We start from the raw sequence: 21,032 nt of genomic DNA on the forward strand, positions 1-21,032 counted from the left end.
TTCTTTCATCTCTCTTGGTCTAGTTCTTATTTGAGCTCCACCTCCTAACCTCACACCCTCATCCTTCAAATATTGAAATTCAAATCCCAGTTTCAATCTTTACTAAATTATTTCAATGTCTCTTCCTCTCACAATATTGTACTTGGTTGCTTTTGTTCTCCCATTTGCAATTTATGGTTCTCTGATAACCTACTTTCTTCTTCGCTACATATTTATAATCCAGTTAATGCAGTCACTTTCCAATGCCTTCTGACCTCACAAGTCACAAAAAAATGAACAACCAAATGAGGAAAAACAAGGACTCATTTCAAATCCCCCTGTGTTTTCCACTTGTGTTTATCACGGTCTGCTTCCCCTGAATATCCCAGATTTCTCTCACCATCTCCCACTTTTATTCACATATTTTTCTGTCTCCCATGACTATCGATGGTCCCTCTTCGCCTCTATATTTCTGATTACTAATCCCCATGCCCCAAATCCTATTTTTTCCAACATGCTCTTTGTGTTTGTTTTTCTATTTTTAAATTCTCCATCTTTCTCTTGACTTCTCCCTCTCTCATTTTCTCACTCCCCTTTTCCAATCTATTAAAATTAACCTTCACTTAAAGGTTAACGTAGGGGCAGCAGAGAAAACAAAAGTTCCAGGTCTGCACAGCCAGCTGAATCCAGACATCATCTTTTTTTTTGCATACCACAAATTCCCTGAGACTTGATAATTCCCAATGGGAGTCTGGGAAAAGTAAGCCAGGCACAAGGAGGCATCTTTATAGGATTGTTTCATGGAGTTTTATAGGATTCCTGATTATCAGTAGATATTGAAAACTAGAAGACACATTCATGAGACTCGGGAGACACTAAACAGTCTAAACAATAACATTTTGTGATATTCTTGATTTTCCAGAGATAGTATGATTATTTCACATGTGTGTAAATGTCAATAACATAAAAACTTTTAGTACAACAATGAAGAATGTTGTGTATGTTTCTAAATGCCAAATTTGCCCAGAGAAAAACTGCTTGATTTGTTAGCCATTTTATCTGCTCCGACATTCAATAAGTATTTATACAAAAATGGAATACAATAAAAAGCACTCTTACCATCGCTTCTCGGCCTTTTGGCTAAGATCAAGTGTAGTTCCTCTTTGGGGAAGGGGGGACTATGCTAATCCTCTGGCCTTAGGGTTCGGGATAGCTAATGGAGCCCGAGGTGAAATTGCCCTAGCAGAAATGCTGGAGTCACCGTGTGTGGTATTGCACGCCACTGCACACGGTGAGCGCACGTTCCACTGGCGGCCCGTCAGCACTACCTTTTCCCCAGGTACCTTCTGGTCCTGGGGTTAAGTGATATTTTTGAATCTGGCAGGCCAGAAATGGTCTGCCCCTAAATTATTTTTCCTTAATTTATTTAATTCACTTTATCACGAGTGCCTATTAATTTGCCCCAATTTTTGAATTCACGGCTACCAAACTTCACGGCTTGGCCCCCACTATTCTTTGGCACACGACTTTGACCCCACGTTTTTGGACACTGTTTTCCTTTAAGAGGCAGTGAAGTCTGGACTTTGCTGGAGGAGGATTGGGAGCCTTCTGGCCCCTTCCGCTCTCTACAAATTCAGCAAGGAGTCTCACTCTTCGGAGTGAGACTCAAATCCGACCCTCCCATGGGGGGGGGTTGGAATCAGTCCGAGTTCTCCGTGAGGGAACTCGGAATTCGTAGTCTGGCTTCTGCTGCCTTGTGCACAGAATGCGGCACCCAAAGGAGCACGCACCTCGGGCTTCCAAAAAAAAAAAACAATAAAAAAAAAATAAAAAAAAAAAACACTCTTACCAATTAACACTGTGATAACAAAAAAACTGGCCCGAATCAAATAAATTGTAAGATTTAATAGAATATTAGCTGGCTTCCTGCAAGCCCAGTAATAAATAGTTAAATTGGTAAGGTGACATTCAAGAAATCTCCCCAATGGAAAAGCTCACCCTTCACAAAGCACAGTGAGGTCTCCTGTAAATTTAGTAAGACAGAAATTATTTTTTATTCAAGAATTTTATGCGTTATGTTTATTTTTTTTTTCTTGTAGTACATCCCAGTAGAAGGAACATAATTCTATATGCGTGAGCAACAGTCACCAGATCTGGTCTGTTTCTCCCATCAGAGCTGCAAAATGTTTGCTCCCACTCACACATCTCACTAGGGTAGCACTAACAAAAACCCATCTGTTGCATTCTCCAAGTTCCATGAGCTTCTGTGAGTTGCTCTGTTCAGGGAACCTCTAGGAGATCACAAATGTATCATGTACTGAGCTTGCTGAAGCTTTCTGCTGAGCTTTAGTTGGGCACTTCAGAGTCTGCAATAAGAGAGACCCTCCAAGTGGTTCCTCCTATGAGAAGAACAAACTTCATAACGCATACCATGAATCTTCTTATTGCATCATAACCTGCTAGTTCGTAAATTAATCATAACTTAATTCAGTAGCAGGAAAACTACCTTCATAGCTACTATCCCAAGAGGCAAATTATTTTACTAGATATTTGACAAAGAAACCCTAAGACACTCCATAAGGACCTGGAGATGAGAGATACCAAACAATGGCATAAACCGATCACATTCATCAATAAATAACACTATACTTTACTACACTGTCACAATAAAAACTGATCAAATAAACTACAGTTTCTTTCCCTACACCTTACTTCTCAAAAGCCTATTTCCTGCATTTATCTAAATCCTGATCTATTTACTTCCAGCCTGGCTCTTTTTCTTTTCCTCTCTAAAAACCCTTCTTCCAATGACATACAACTCTAACCTGCTCTCTCTCTCTTGTACGAGTGGCCTGACAGAATGTGCTTGGAAAAGTTATACCTCAGTGCTCCACACCATCCAAGCACAAACATGTGAGCACTGTCACATATATGTTTGTGTGCCCATGGATGTTGGAACCTCTGATCTACCAAACACATGTATAGCTGTTCCCTGAAAGTTCTGCATTAGTGAGTCGTCTACAGTGTCTCATTTGCAATCTACATCTGAATATTAGCTTTTGCTTCAACGTATCTTTATACAGACATTAATGATCTTAATTTTGAATTCACTTTAATTATATTTTAGAGAAAGTAAATTATTTCTTGTTTTGTACACGAGTCGCAGAAATCACTGGGTTAATCCAAGTTCTCTTATTTTAGTCATTTATGGATTTTTAATGCCATTGTTAATTAACGTAAAAGGAAAATAAGCACAGGATCGTAACTCTTTTTCCCCCCTTCTCTGGGGAATAGTGCAAAGGTGTAAATGTCAGTGACATTTCAAAATATGTGGTCTATGGGGAAAGGAGAGGCTTGATGACCCTGTCAACACATTGACCCCTTTTATTCATTGCTTGATGCACATCTCTGCTGTTAGAGACTGATACAATGAGGCATGATACTTTCCCACTTGTTAAACTGCCTGCTTTTTGTCTCCCTGTAGACAAAATAAACAGCCCAAAGATCTTGATTCTGCAAGCAGCTTGATTTATTCTTCTTTTGTTTGGATGAGGTTTTGATGATTTTTTTTTAATTTCAATGCTTCTTTTTATTAGCTCTTTAAGTACAGAGGGATGTGCAAAGTCTTAAAAATACATTTTATGTTGTATTATATTCAAGAATTTAAGGGTGATATTCTCACAAAGCATCCATAATAAATAAAGATGCGCTTATTAAAAAAGAAATGCCATACCTCACAATAGGTGTGAGTAATTATTTCCATAATGTTAATTATACAAGGTTTAAACATTTTAGATGCACAGAATTTCAGGGCTCGTAAGAAGTAACTGGATAGTCAATGTATTCTCCCATTACCTCTGGTAATTTCCGGACATGGCTGGTCCAAATTGGGAGGCCAGAGAGCAGTGGGGTCATGCAATGTGGTTATGTTACCCAGTAGCAGTAGCTTGCACATTACGTGAGCAGGGCATGCGACTGGATACAGGTAAGAATGCGTGTGTGTGTGTGATGGCTTTACTTGCCTTCCCTCTGCTGTTCCTAAATGTGAAAAAAGTTACTTAACTTTCTATTTTATCTCTTATTTTTTAGAAAATATACAGCATTGCCTGTTTCTATATTTTCTGTTGCGGTATTGTGATGAATAAAATGAAAGGTACACTCTTGCATTAAAGTGAACCGAGTGTCAACTATACATCTTTTTTTCACTAATGATGAATGCATAATGAAGTACTTATATATACTTTAATATGCTTTCCTAACCTGAAACTCCAAAGACATACTTAGCTGTTCAGGACTCTGCAGCTTCAGAGCTGCAGCATACATCCCCCTTGACTGTAGAACCAGCCAATCAATGGGAGCGCTGTCTGTGCAAGAACAGAGGGGAAATCTGCGAGCTAAGGAGCTGAAGGGCAGGGAACCCCCCCCCTGCAAATTTCTGATGAAACCATCTATGTATTCACCATTGGTGAGGCTGTTTGGGACAGTGGACCGACTCTTTAATGTCATCAACATGTACAGTTCATATAGCCATAGTGTTGATATCTCAGAAATGAGCTTAACTCTTTCCTGATAACACTGCTAGCAAAATTCTGTATAAACATTAGCCTTATATATTTCCAACGTTTTTTAAAATTTCTGAAACTTAGAAAGGAATAATTCTGGAGACTATACACCAAACATCATGTTTTAAACCAGTTGTCGGTGACATGTTTAGGCTTCTAATAAGTTTGTAATTTGCAGTTTGCATTTTTTTTTGTACACTTTTAAGAGACTGGCCCAATTATTATACAGCCTCCAGCCTGTCATATTCACACCATTTTTTAACCCCTTAATGACAAAGCCTGTACATGTACGGGCTCAAAATGCATTGTTTTCAATGGGTTTTGGGACCATTGCCCTTAAGGGTTTAATGTCATATATGACCAGAACATCTGCAGAGCTGTCGCTGATATGCCTGACAATGATTTTATTTTTGTGGAACAGAAAGCAGCTGCGTCCCAAGGATACAGCCTTCAGAATAAATCCATCTAATCCCCGTGTCCCACTGAGAAATTTAGCATATGGAAATGCCATTGTTAAATCTTTGTAAATTGTCTGTAAAAACAACCTCAGCTGATTGTGTTACATGTATCGGCCATGGTGCAATGTTCTGAAAATGGTTTCTGAAGGTTCCTGTGGATGGGAACTTTTTTTTCACATTTGACACATAACCTCTAATATGTTACCATTCATAAATGCAAGATTATATGAATAATCTTTGGAAACTCTAGTGGACAAGACCCATCACAATTTGGTGTCTGATCATTTAAGTCAGTGTTTGTATAACCTCGGAGGAATCTGTTTACACTATATCACAAAGATAAGAATAACACCAAATAGGTTGCGTCAGAGGGAATATTTTTGTATTCAAAATTACGTTACTTTCTTACTTGCTGCCTTTTTTAATTCAACCTTGTCATCTTTGTTGTTTTTTTGTTGTTTTTTTTGTAGAAAGAATCATATTATTTGCTACTTTTTCAGGACTGAAAACATTTTGGAAGCTAGTGAAAGGAGATCTTCTTTCAGTCAATGAAGAAGCAAAAGATGGACTACCACCACTAGTGTTTCCATTCGTTAGGAACTGTAACAGCAAAATGAGCAGGCTTAAGATTTTCATCCTCGTCATCATTTGAATGTTTGCTCACCATACTTTTGATTTGGCTGTGTTCCCAATATTAGGTTGTGTGAGATCAACAGTCCCAGGATGACAGCTGTACTTAGAAACACCGGTGATGCCTTTAACATATTAGTGGAATTGTCTATCGAGGGCGATCTACTATCCTTTCTAGGAAGTTACAGCATGAAGTACTAGACTTTTAGTAAAGCAGTGGCCACTTTTTCATTGCTCGGTGCAAACAGAGCCCAGTCACATTAACATTTTGTTGATTGCTCCATCCCACTGCTGGCTGCAGCCCTTGTGTTAGTTTGGCAGCAACAAGTAATGATTAGCCAGCTTAATGTCTGATCAGCATTGAGAAATATGTGTAACAAAGTGGAGATCTTCTGCTGCCTCTGACACAGTCCACAACACCACAAAATTCCCTACGAGATGACTGACTTCAGAATCACACTCATAGCGGGCTTAACCCTTAAGTCAACACACAGCAACTTAAGTACAAACATTAATTATTGATATCCTTCTACCAGAAAACATCTGTCAGTATTCGAGAAATACGTTGAGAAAAGATATAGAAAATAGAATATATTATACGGATAAAACATAATTGCACTGCATCTTTAAATAGCACAGTTGCCTGAAATTCTGACCATAGGATTCCTGAAAATAGTTTACATTAAACACAAGTCAGAAAAGTATTGCTTTGCATATCTAAACAATGAAGGGTTAACATTTGAATGTTTAGTACCTTGAGGATGCAACACAGAGTCTTTTGATTTAAGATAGGGGACCAAGATCATCCAAGTCCTTGCTTTTCCAGCCAGGAGTCACAGGTAAAGGGTACAGCGTAAAGGATCCTTTTGTAGGTTCGATAGGTAAAAAAAAAAAAACAGCCAGGGCAGAAGCACGGGGCACAAATCTACAGATATACGCTTTATGCCAGCTCAGCCGATGACCCTGCTGAGCTGTTGTCACTGAGTGTGCAAACCTAGAGGTGATCAGTGAAAAGTCCTTGAGGGACCGGAGTCCCCACCTCTCAGAATGATCAGCCAATCAGCTGCTGTGCAGGCACGCTGTGCGAAAACTAAAGGTGTTGCTGGATCTGCTGCTTGTAGCAGGGCACATGCGGGAGCAGTGACAGGGGACATTAACCTGTCGCTGGCTGGAAAAAAATGTTTCTTTTATATAGCACCAACATATTCCAGAGTGGCATAAATAGCACGTCATATAACAGTATGGAGTTTCAGAAACTAAAAGCTAATGAGGACGCTGCTCAAAGAACCTTACAATCAAGTATATGTAAGAGGCATCAGTTTCATCAGTTTTTTTTTTCCTTTCATATAATCAAACCTCTGACATTGTACATTGCTAAAAGGTGTGTACAATAGCATTGCGTATCAATGAACAAGGTGCACTGCATTTCTATTCCTTGCTAAAGCATGGGGATTCCAACCTATGGGTTCCAAATCAGTTCTGTATTTGTGATAGCCCATCCAATTCATATTCTATATTTAGTGGGCATAACCCAATGCAGAACAGACATAGAGAGAGTTCTTTGTGATGATTGACAGGTGACTGTACTCTGCACCCGCACACACCCTCAGAAAACAAGGTGTTCCATTTCACGCATCTCTTTGCACATCTCTCCATGTGTGGGATTCCTGCACTTCCTACTGGGAGTGTATACAGTAACATGGCATTTTAGCCATCACACTACAGCCAGAAGGAAAGCACACTTGGTGGCCTTGTGGCAATTGCTTTGCTGGTTGTGAGGTGAATGGTGGTAACTGGTATGCCATTGTAAATCTTTTTAATACTAACAAAAGGCCTGTCATGTATTGTTTGCCCCCAGCTTCCTGCAGAATATTTCTATGGTTGCTCCTGGCACCCCACCCTTATATAGGCCATCGTGCAAATGGACAATGGGGCAGCAAGCAGTTTTAACTCTTAACCCAGGCACGAGGAGGAAATACACTGGTAACACACTCAGAGAGGCATACGTTTTGAACGTGTCCATGTGTTATGCAATAAAACCTGTAGTAGAAACAATAAAATGACTGCTATGGTTCAGCATACTAGACAAGACAATTAACGCAATAACCTTCCCTATAGGCAGTAGAGATATTTATCTTTGAGGCAGAGGCTATGAGGTCTAGGAAGGTGCAGACAGCTGTGGTTGGTTATCATCTTGCGCCTCCGATAAGTGTAAACACAGGATGTGATTAAGGTAAACAACAGGAAATAATGGAGGGTCAATAAGGAAAGGATCCACTTGCTTCATATCAAGATCATGATAATATTACCAGAACAAAAGGCAAAGGGTATAAATTATAATAAATCCGGTTTAACATTGAATGCTCCTGGCCCTGTTCGGTAGGGGTACATTTTCAATATTAAACATAAACTGTGCTCCTAGCTACATCATTTGGATCTCACATGTTTTTTAGACATAATTCTTAACCCCGCCATTTTCGCTGTTGCTTTGTTTTAAATTTACTTATTTTTAAATACACTTTAGATATTGGGATACATATTATGATCCCGAATGCACACAGAGATCCGACATTGGTTTTCTACCACTTAGCGGACAATGTGTCAGCAATGCCTGCTATGAGCGGGACGTGTGAACAGACAATTTGTTCCAGCAACAGCAAAGAAATGCACACTTAGGGACCTCCTGGGTTCCAGCTTTTGGAAAACAGTAGGCACAGTATGAATGTTATATACTCAAGTGTCAACTGCATTTTAGGAGAACACTGCTCACATTGTAATATTAAATACAGCAGCCTTGGCACCTGCTCTGTGTCCCCAGCACAGCTGTCCCACACCCAAACGGTCAATTCCTTAAATCTAAACAGATGCCAGCAACCGAGCTCCAAGCCCACATGTAACCTCCGCAGAGATGTTCTCATGTGCAAAGTATGATGCCTGAGGTAGGAGGTCCTAAACAGGCAGACCTGACATTAGCTCCAAGCATGAATGTAATTGGGTTTAACAGGCAGAGTCTAGAGCTGCCCCCATGTGGATTCTCGTGGTACTGCAAATAGAATTCTGTTAAATCACCAAGATAAGCAAATACATCAGCATCAACATATCTCCTGTGCTATGTGAATTGTGACTTCAATTGAACATCTACATATATGGTTCAAAATAATAAAGTATGATGGATTGATAATGGTGTATTGTCAACATTTTGCAGATACTCATACCAAATCCTTCTCCCATGCTGCAAACAATAGAATATCTCAGACATGACCTTCCAAGGGTACCGTCAAACTTATGTATGTCTAAGTGGAAAACTTTAGAAGGACTTTAACACTTCTGCCAGCAATACACACTGTGAAGCAGCTAATCAGTGGCAATAATCTTACCACATACTTTTTTCCTTTCTTATTTGAAGAGTTCATATTAAAATACGCACTGAGTACTTCAATATGCATTCTTCTTCAATGGGGCTCTTGTGGACAGTAAACTGCCCCTTTAACATAATCTATTAGATTAGCAAAGCTCTGTACTTCACTATAAACAAACTTCCACATATAAGGAGCAGCAGTCGATATGTACAAATTAGTCCTCATGAACAAATAATGAGCTTTGCATTAGCAGCCCATACATTTCCTGCATCCTACATAATGTAGGAAACAGAAAGTGATTTTTGCATTAGCCACCCCTATCCATAGATTCCGTGGACATTACATCTTTTAGGAACTGATCTTCCGCACTTTATAATTTATTAACAAGGCTATCATCTATAGAACATTATTATTAAAAGCACAACCATAAATTGTGGGCCCTAGCATTAATCGTCATTGCATCCTGAGAAATCAGAGACTATTCACTTTTTTAAGTGCTGTGCAGAGACTAACTCTAAAACCTGTAGCAGGTGACCATCATCTGCCCCAGTCTCCCTAAATATTTATATGTATAACCTCATTTTACATCGCTGTGGCATATGTTGGTATTATATAAACAATAACCATACCACGTTTAGAGCATGCTGAGCACTGGCTAAAGAAGGTTGTACTAAAGTATTATTAAATGTCACTCCAATGCTAGGATAGGGTCAGATGATTTTTAAAATAAACCAGCCACAAAAATGCTACATTGCTGCACATTAATGCACAGGTATTGCTGCTCCAGCTGGCTTGGGCTCAACCATTGGCTTGGTCCAGCTTGTCAAAGTGGAAGGAGTGAAAGCCTACCACTATCAAGAAGATATTAATTATTTTACAAGTTAATTATTTTACTAATATATTATTCTATGAAGTATTTCATGGAAATCTTTTATTCTTACATTATTATTTAAGCCACATAAAATGCCTTTTTATTTGTATATGATTTACATGTTCCAGTAGTCAGGAATATCAGCAGATCTAATACTAATGCTTAAATATGAAGTGGTTTTATTTTTGTCCAAGTGCAGTTATAACAGGGCTGAGGCCCTGCCCCGACCATGTGAATGTCAGCATTGAGCTACGATAGCATGCAGAGCTATTAATAGTTCACAACATGTTTCTGAAGGATCATGAGCTCCTCCTCTGTCCGTGATCTGGAACAAGGACAGCAGTGTATGAAGGGGCAACTTTAACTGGAGAGGGTGTAATGGGCTCCATCTCCATCATCATAGCCCCCCCAACAGCTAGGCACCTTAGAAAGCCACCTATGATGCCTACATGGTAGGGTTAGTCTTGTAGATGCTAACCCTATGTCCCCAATTTACTGCTTACTACATAGGGGCAGTTTTAGGTCAGGGTTCGCTAGTTACTATTAGTTCTAATCCAACTGGGAATCCAGCTGTACTTGTCCAGAGGGGCAGCATATTCATATTTATAGGATGCTGGAGTGACCAGCATGATACGCATTGCAGAAAATACATATTAGGGAAAAACATTCTACAAACAAATCACAAATATGTATCACAGTGACCTTTCCATTCCTAAGGTTGTTTTATTTCAATAAAGTTAGGCTTCAGGGGCTGTAGTTTCATCTTGTGATGTGAATACGTTTAATAATACATCAAAGAGCCTTCCAACAGGGCGATGAGATCAGGAATGAAACAATCGAATGTGTACGACAACACATGTATATTATAGGCAAAGCAATGGTAAACAGTATCAACAACTATTTAGAGTAACAGAAATGTTGTGCTGAAAAGTGATCTTGAAATACTGTTGATTGCAACAATTAAATCTATGTAGCATTTTTGTTGTAGACAATATCCTTCTATTTTTTCCACTATATGGTCCTGTTTCTTAAGCAGTACAAATGAGCTAAATTATTGCTCAATGTTATGTTACTTAGACTTTGGATTTTCTTGCTTTGGTGGCATATAGAATGCTGGCAGAACAGACTCCACTGCATGAGTTAAGTATACTGTTCAAAAGTTTGGGGTCACTCATGTTTGAGAGAACTACAATTTTTTTTCTACTAAAACACGAAGTTGATAAGAAATACAGTGTAGATGTTGTTAATGTTGTAAATGACTATTGTAGCAGGAAATGGCTGATTTACAATGGAATATCTTCGTAGGTACACAGAGGCCCTTTATTAGCACCCATCACTCTTTTGTTCCAATGGCACGTTGTGTTCGCTAATCCAAGTTTAAGATCAAAAGGATAATTGAACATTAGAAAACTATTTTCCAATTATATAACGCAGCTAGAAGTTTCCTTATTTTCCATAAAAACAAGTGACCCCAAACTTTTGAGTGTATTTGTGCGCAAAGCTGGGTCAATTCAACCTCCCATTGACTCTGCATGGTTCTTACAGTCTTTTTGAAAGTATTTCTAACCTGGTCACAGCAAACTCTGCAGCTTTTAAACCTTGCTTATCAATAATCATTAAGGGAAGTATCTTAAGCATTAAAAAACTACAATTAGGTAACCTGTGCTTATTATGGCCATCTGTTATACTATAAACCATTCTCGCTATTGATGTATATCAGGCATGGTTTTTTTGCTATTATCCTGCTTATAAGATATGCAAGGAGATCTCCACTTAATTATTTATTATTTTATTGTCTTATATAGCACCATCATATTCTGCAGCGCTGTACAATGAGACAATTCAGCATTGTTATAATGCAGCGCTAAAGAATTTGGTTAAAGAGGGGAATATGGCCACCCTACTACAAGCTATAATGTTACATATCCAATGTTTAGGAGACAATTATTTTCCTTATGCCTTATCTGAGCTCTATTGCCTCTCGTAGATGGAAACATGCATGCTTCGGTAAGGATCTGGGAGGTCCTGCGACTGATCCGCAAATCAGCAACTTTCTGTGGCTCCTAGAAAGGGTTTACGGGGTGTTAGGACAGTCACAAGGCTTCTCTCTATAGCTAAATGCCGCAGGTGTTGAAAGCTGAGAGGTACTGGCGCTAGCACTATGGTTATTATCAGTTGCAGATAAGGGTGACATTTGTTCTATGTGTACTTGACAGCTGAACTGAAAGGTGAAATTCACTGTTTGGGGTGAGAAGTGAACTACAGGATTACACTAGCTTCAGAAATAGGAATATTCCTGTAATATAACGCAAACAGTTTCACCCAAAGGCATCAAACCGTATTTAAAAAAGTAGAGCATTCTTGATATAAATGACATTCAATCTAATCGTATTTTGGTATGTTTTCTGCCACATTTGGCTTACCAAACATCACAATTGTAGTCAACTGTAGCTGGGGTGACAAAAGTGAATATCCCCGATTATAAGCTGGAGCTATTTGCAAGTTCCCCCCCCTGCGTCAACACAGAATTATTAACAGTGGTCCTTGTAGTGGAGAGCGATATAACGGGACAGGTCAATATAATAATGAAATAGTACAAACCACTCATTTCTTTCATTACATTTTATTACAAAACACTAGCTGATTCTGTAGTACCGTTACAAAAGGGAAGTGAAAACACTCTTAAAAACGTATCTATACTTCCCAACTGTCTCTCATTTGGAGGGACTGAGCCTCCATGGGAACTAAATATCTCACTCCCTCTATCCTAGATTGTTGTTTCTCTTCTGTTGTATATGGGGTTATCATAGGGCTCCCCACATTAGATTGTGCAAATAAAATACTGAGGTTATGGTCTAAATGATTTAGTGCATTCCATAAATAGCTATCACTATTATCACATTTCCTGAAAAGTCTTTGCAATGCTTCGCCACCCAGTCATTCCTTTAGCCACAGCCCCTGAAACAGAAGTCGTTGTTCTTTGGCCGTCTAAAACGTACCTTGCCTGCTGAACAGGCTAACGTACGTTCAATCAGAAAGTGAAACAAGTGAAGTGTTACACTACGAGTATGAAGGAACATTTCAACATGACTGTTCCTTTAAAGAGTTCAAATGGTAAAGAACAAGCCTGCAGGAAATAAAGCAAGTGATTCATGAGTACCTCCTCAGATTGCGGTAAGATGGGCTAAAAAATGATCCGCACCTTTGGCTCGGGACACCTTCATTAACTCAGGGGCTCTTTAACGCTCAGTGTTTGCTGCTTGATTACAATACGTAGTAACTGTCTATGACAACAATCATCCCTTTCGTTAAAACACTGTCTGTAGCCTTGGTGATTCACGCAAGCATTGCCGTGGGTGCTGGAACTCGGGGCATTTGCTCACTATGCCCACATCCTGCGCGAGTTACAGAACGTAGGGAATAGCAGGAAAATGATGAGTCATCTCGCACATCCAGTTCATGAGCTCACAATCATAATATTTATACATCGCCACGACAAACACACAATACACATAAGCTCCGGCAGGGAAATAGTTAAGTGCTCAACTTTAGGAGTGAAATGGGGGTCGGATTCTAACAGGTAATACAGTTGTTATTGGACACATTGCATAAAAGACCCTTGGTACATAACAGTATTAGATGCTGAGAGATGTACAAAGGCCAGAAAGGAGGTATGAATGAGTCATTGCTTTTAGTAGTGGATGCATTGAATGTCCTCCATGCAAGTATGTCACTTAGCTATTTTCATGGAGAGAAAACATTTTTAGCTGTGCTAATTACAAAAGCGTTTCTAACGATCAATTAGCCTTTTAAACTTGGATGCGAACACAACGTGCCTTTTTAATACAGGAGTGATGGGAGTGATAAAGGTGCTCTTAACACCTATGACAATATTCCATTAAAAATCAGCCTTTTCCAGCTACAATATTCATTTACAACATTTTACAACTTCTGTGCTGTATTTCTGATCCATTTCATGTTATTTTAATGGACAAAATGGAGAGAGAGGGGGATAGGTATAATATTGCACAATGACATATTAGTATTAAAGGTACACAGTAAGACACACTATGACACCTAAGGAATTGCTATCAACAGATGATCAGCCATCTCACACAAGTCTGCACTGTTCAGCCTCAAAGGGTTAATGTAGTGGGGACAGTGTGGCTACTGTCAGTGAGTAGCGGTGACCCTCTTACTTCTACCCGAGCAGGGTGAATGGCTCTGCCCTTACTCACCAAGCTCCAGAGGTGCAGACAGTCTGTTTCTCAGGCGTCTCCAAGTCTTGCTAGCTCTGTCTCTGAAATGAGCTCTGTGTGTCCTGCTTCCTGGCTGCATTTCTGTCTCTCTTATGTGATCCATACTTGGTCCCCACAGATTCCCTCAATGTGTTCCCCCAAATCCAAAACCAGCACCAGCCACAAGGATCTGATCGGCGATGGGGCCAACAGCGGAGTCCATCAGAGGAGCTGTGCGGAAAGTCTGAGACAAGTCTAAAATGGGCTTGCCAGGGTTTCCTTTTCCACTATAGGTGTGTGCTCATGGGTGTGTATGGATAATGTGCAATCTGTGCTTTCCACTCTCTCTCTGTGTAAATTTGCTGTATGCATGCAGAGGAAAATGTTGGCGTGTGCATTAGTATGTGTCTGATCATACATGCATCTGTCTGCCCTGCCACATGACATTTGTTAGGCTCTGTATGTCTCTCATAGTTCCTAATTCTAGAGTCCTAACTCCACCCTGCACTCCCCACACTGTCAAAAGACAGATGCACTCACAACCTCCCCCACCCCTAGTCAAACAGTGAGTTAAGTCATTTGATCTGCTCATTCTATGTAATCTCATGTGTCTTCCCTAATTTCACATGGTTCCAGGACACTTTCACTATTACTCTTATATTGCCCAGTTCCCAATGTTCTTCAAGTGCATTTTCAGTTACTAGCGATTTGCTCACTTTTGCTCAAACATGGAGATCCTTTAACACTGAAAATGTGTCTTCTTTGCAAAGAGTAAAGTAAATAACAGAGTGTTTGTTTTCTATTGTTTTGTGTGTAGTTTTGATGTACGTAATCCTATTAGAAGCCAACAAAGACAACTTCATCCCTATAACTTTGCTTCTGCTTAGTTTTTCCTTAAAGGCCCAGGGGAGACGCATGTGCAACAATATATCTCAGCTAGTGTCAGATAGGGGGTCTCCATAACATTTATAAATATATAACAATATATAAATATATAACAATATATCTCTACTCAGCTAGCGTCAAGTAGTGTCTAGTGTCAAGTAGAGAGTCTCCATGACATTTATAAATGTATAGCAATATAAAAATATATTTATAAATATATAAAAATATCTCTCAATTCGGCTAGTGTCAGGTAGAGGGTCTCCATGAGTTAATAAATATATAACAATATAAAAATATATTTATAAATATATAACACTATATCTTTACTCAGCTAGTGACAGGTAGAGGATCTCCATGACCCCAACACTCATACATTTGGCACCTAACTTGCTATTCAAACAGACTCATGTCTTCTAATTTTTTCAAGCTGATAGATTCTAAATAAACTTGGGTTGCCTTGGCTATTCCTGATTAAAAACAGTTTTCGACTGTCCTTAATTTGGAGGATACATATCATTTACTTTTACAATATTGATGATGTAATAGACTCTGAGGGCTCTTAGAAAAACCCTGAAGGCCATATCTACCTTCAAGGTCTCCAGCTGGACATAACGGGATGGAGAAATTAGACTAAAAGACTCTGAGAATTAGTAACGGGTAGCAATTTGTCAACTTGATTTGCAAAACATTTATTAAATATGAGAAAAAATGTGTGTATCCTTAATTAAAAAATAAACTATAGGTTCTCCTGCACTCTAACATTGTAATATTACAAGGAACACTCTGGCCAACATATGCACTTTAATGCATAATGTCTGTTTTACCTCAATACTTTCTACCATATGCAACTGTGTGTATTAATTAGAATGTCTCTATACATTCACCCTCAGGATGACATATCATCCAATCAGATGATCTCTACATTCTCTGTGATGTTAGCTACGGGTATTAACTACACTTATAGGCTTTAAGGGGCAGACACATGGCACAAGTGGTCGAAGGGTCGCCAGGCCCCCTAGAGTGGTGGGCCACAGTCACAGTTGCGACCCCTGCAATCTTTATTGGTGGGGCTGCATGGGCCTCTGGTGTGTCCCTTTAAATACATGTATAATGATAAAAACCATATTAACCTAAAACAAATAAGAATAACAGAGGTGTTTAGATGTGTGGCAAAGGAGCTTGCCCTAAAATATCTGAAATAAACAGCAGTGAGGATGAGTCTTATGGTGCCTTAATCCTTTTTGTAGCAGGGCAATCAATGCAGGCTTGAGGTTAATAGTGTGATCACAATAGAGAAACAACAACTGTCAGCATAGACCGGAGATAGTGTGTGACAAACAGAATGGGAATACATTTCCATAGTGGATCATACATGTCTGCAGGATGCAGAAGTTAAAAAGGCACTTCTAGAGTGGGTTTGTGACATTGGAATCCATTGGCTATACAGATCAATGTTTCTCAATCAATCTTGGCAAAATAACAACAGGTATTACCTTTAACTAAAGGTCATTGTACAATGCTGCAGAATATGATGGTGCTATTTAAATCAATAAATAATAAAGATGTAAACTTCTTATAGAATTTTGTTAGATGTAGTTTACATCTGCAGTTTAGATCAAGTTACCTCCAGTAATACATTTGAGTACCGCTTACAGAAACTGTCTATATCACAGTAAAATTAACCAGAGCGGTATACTTCATTAGAAGTTTCCATTAGGATATAAAAACACAAGATGACAAAGTTGAGTACAAACCACAGTGATGTCTCTACTATTCATACAAATGTGAGATCACTGAACAATAAATTAGACAAAGCTCCCTCTCCCCTGAAGTAGAGAACTTAAATAAAGGAATAAAGTTTAATTCATTCTTGTCTCAATAGCTGCTTATCTTTTTCTGGATTTATAATTAAAAAAACTATGGGCAAAATAGTCAAATAACATCTTACCTTTTCCATTTGATTCCAAAAAAAACAAAGACTATATGTACAAATTATTATTATTTACTGTTTTATACAGCTCCATCATATTCCGCAGTGCTGTACAATGGGTAAACACGTAAACAGGACATAACAAGTAGTGCATAACATCATTTGACTTACAGAGACAACAGGTAAGGAGGACCCTGCTCAAACGAACATACAATTTAGAAATGCGGAGTAAACATTATTAAATATGTATCGTTATTTTGTAGCGCACCATTGAGTAGATTAACAAATGCTCATTAAATTACTTAGCTCGTGATTCCCAATGGGTACACATTACAGAGGCAGAAAATCTTAGTGTATATGTTCTTTAATTATGTATTAGCATGGACCAGAAAATGACTTACATACGGTCTCAGACAACCATATTTCATTCTCAGTTTCTTGTTTTTATTGCAGACTGAAAATAATGAGCCACTAAGATGCAAGCATAACAGATCATAGTCAAAGTAGCCTCGTTGGCCACTCAGTTGACATTGAAATGTTGAAGTGAGAGGTGACCTGAGGTTGATGTGTTGACAAGTTTCAAATAACAAAGGTCACTTCAACTACACTCCCACCCTTTGCGCTTCTCCGACCTTCTAAAAGCGGAACCCCACCTCTGTCCTGTATCCACTAATTCCGAACACACCATGTTACAATACACTCATTCTGGAAACCATTCCTGTCTGCCAACCTACTGGAGTAGAGTCCAGTCAATTCTGAAAATTAACAGCAAAAATAACAATTTGGGGGGTTAATAATATTTAGATACAGATCTGCTCTTCAATTTAAAAAATATGGTTCAGTAACTCCCAAAGAGGTGATATGTCAATTCAAACAAGATTAAAGGGCAGTCATGCCTTTTTTTTAGGGATCAGTTCAGCAAACTGTGCTGGCATCGCTGTTCTTGTCACCTTGCAAACGTAGAATTGGTTCAATGAAAAGTACTGTTTCAGTTGTTTACCTAGCTGCCTTTTGACAACAGTCATACAGCACCCTGTGTACAGGAACACTGCATGGCAAAAGCTCCAGTTAGTATATTTCCACCTTGCAGCAGCGTTCAGCTGTGCCAAGAATCATACCATCTGCGTCGCTGGCACACAAGCCTGCGAAACAAGCTGAGATCCAAGCACATGCAAGAAGGAGATTCCAGAAAAAGCCTTAAAATGGTAGTTGCTAATGTGAAGGGTAAATATGTTATTTAATATAAATGATTAAAATACCGGTAGGTACAATTCTTAATTTAAAGGCATGTTTTTCATCTTTCACACTAAAACAGACTGACCAATACGTATATTTGACAGCTTACTCATTATGTACTATCTAGTCCTGTCCAAACATACTTACAGAAAGGGACAGAATTGAAAGTGAACAAAGGGTCCACAGAAAGGGACCTGCTATCATGTAAAAACTGTCTTAAGTCCAGATGGATACTTGTGGCATTGCATACAGAACATAAAGAAAGCTTCAAGTAGTGGCCCAAAATCAGAGCATCCCAGGGGCAATTGCCCCCTGCCTTCATTGCCAGCCTTACTGTGCAGTATTTATCATTCCCTAAACCTCTTAAGATTTGAATAATAATCAGAATTGTAGGTGTTATAGGTAATTAAGGTCTTTCATATTTCAGTATTTCATATTTTTACAGGGAGAGTGCACCTCTCTGAGCATCCTATATTATAAAATCTTTTATTATAAACCTATATATTTATCTATACAGGGTGCTATTATAGTATGTCCTTTTTGAAGGAAGTCTAAAGTACAAAAGCTGTTTTCATACAATAGCTGGCTTTATTGGTTCTATATAATAGCATATAGACATATCCTACCTGCTTCCTTTCGGTCTCCACGGCAGGTAAAGTCCTACAAGACAGAGAAAAAAATAAGAATGTTACAGTGACTATTCAGAAGGCAAGAAAAATGTATTAAGTAACCTACTTAACAAAAACAATATATATATATATGTGTGTGTGTAATGTATAGGCAGGAGAACCTCAATGTAAAAGTAATTTTTTCACAATAATGCAGTTCTAGCATCTTCAGGTATAATACGGTATATGCAAACAAATACAAGCATTTCATTCACCTAGTCATCAGTGGATCTGTCACTAGTGGAACCAGCACTTTGTTTAATTCCCTGGGCGCCAGTTGTCAGCATATTCATGAGTAAATTAGAGGAGCCACATTTATTGGCCGAAATGTACACCATCTCATATAATTTAAAGCACTAAAATGTTTTTTTTTTAATGATCTGTACTGTATTTATGTCAAAATGTCATTTCTTGAATGTTGGTTCACAAAATATTTGAAATTATATGTCCTTCAACCTATTAAAATGTCCCATTGAAATAACATCGGATAGCATTCCCTTGATGGCTCATCGACTCCAGAGTAAAAACAATAAATTAAGATCTAGCTGTGATTCTTATGCATAATAAAAACAATATTTAGTCCCTTTTGGATTATACATTTTTAAACTTGCTTCTAAACAAAAAATATACACTGTACTTTACACTTTAATTAATGTGAAGATTTATGGGTAATGTCCACTTTATAACTCCTCATTCTCTGAAACATAAGAGGACACCTTTGGGAGCACAGACAGTACGGCTGGATGGGTTCCACACAGTTCTTCCCCACAACCCCGTCTTGAACTCTGTTGCTAGAAGAAGCTGTACATGAACTTAGATGCCCTTGGAGATAGGTGTTTGTGTTTTTTGGTAATTGAGGGCATCTTGGGGGATTAACATGAAGGACCATGATGGAATGGGGGAGAGCTTGGGCCCTAAGTTGATAGTGGTCCTAAATATTTCTGACAGAAGCCCAGATTCTGGAAACAGAGGCAGGTTTAACTGACAATTTTTAGTTAGAGTAACAGAAATAAAGGGAAAATACCGATTAAACTCTTGTTTTCCTCTGTAAACAGCTGCACATCTAATTTAATGTTAATCTTTGCTTGTCATGACGCAGCGTGGTTTCTATGTCCAATATCCTAGAGAGTTAATGAACTCGCACTCCATTACTCTGTCCCAGACCCCCAAGGTCTGTATTTTCACATACCACTACACAGAAGAAAAATCTCCTCCAGATGTGCCCCTGGAGACCCCATGATAAATATAGAAGGGTCACATCCGGAATTGGTTATTTCTAAATGGGAAATGTAATGGAATATGCCTTACACCCCTAAATAAACATGCATGTTCTAGAGTTCCATTTGTCACATCAAAACCTATTAGGCCCTTTCAGTTTGAATATAAATTATTCAGTATATTATCATTATCATTTTTCTAAAGAAAGCAATACAAGAGAACTGAAGAACTCATTTTCCAAACATTTTAGTTTTTTGTGCATCTTAAAGGAACATGTAATTATTTGGCCATAATTTAACTTTATTTGAAATCTGAGGCCTTCCTCCATATACTCTGAAGGACATTTCTGCATGAAACGTTCTGCCAGCCTGCTTGGCTTCATCCCTTTCCCTGACCCGTGCTACTAGTGGGGAGAGAGCAATGAGAACATGCATCACAGCTGGGGTCAGTCTTGAGACACGTATGAGCCTGAGCCTGCTTAACATCCTCTTCACGTGTACTTGGTCCTTGCCCACAAAAACTCTCCTTCCACTGTTGGTGCATCTGGCTGGTCATGTACGACTCACCAAGCCAAGCCTAGGGTAATGCTCGGCACATGTCGGGCAAAGACTGGCTCCCCTACCTTTACTATAAAGGGGCAGGCCATGGTTAGTGGAGAGACAGAGACACCTTGACGCCTTTAATAATAAAGTACTGCTCAGTGGACAGTAGATATAGTACAGTAAAGTTACTAAAGGATATGATAACTTAACTGTAAAATGTGTTGTAAATGGATACTTTATGGATTTACTGCTAACATCTACTGCGTAAGATAAAGACAGTAACATATGAAAAAGCCATGGACCAAGCCATTCATTCATCATATTTTATGTTTCTATAGTATTTATCAGCCATTACAATCTAGATTTTTGAATGAAAGGTTTTACCCATAGGGAAAGAGTCAAGAGGGCTATCTAACATACTAAAATAGCATACTGCTAAACTGTTTTTGCCGTTTA

General features: G+C 38.7%; 1 pseudogene; it reads left to right on the forward strand.

Moving 5' to 3' along the window:
* Positions 1–1,099: 1,099 nt before the first annotated feature.
* LOC149287456 (U2 spliceosomal RNA) lies at positions 1,100–1,280 on the forward strand (annotated as a pseudogene).
* The last annotated feature ends 19,752 nt before the right edge of the window (positions 1,281–21,032 follow it).

Source organism: Sceloporus occidentalis, unplaced genomic scaffold, assembly GCF_023333645.1.
Source record: "Sceloporus occidentalis isolate IW3139 unplaced genomic scaffold, rSceOcc1.0.p SCAF_60, whole genome shotgun sequence".
Classification (NCBI taxonomy): domain Eukaryota; kingdom Metazoa; phylum Chordata; class Lepidosauria; order Squamata; family Phrynosomatidae; genus Sceloporus; species Sceloporus occidentalis.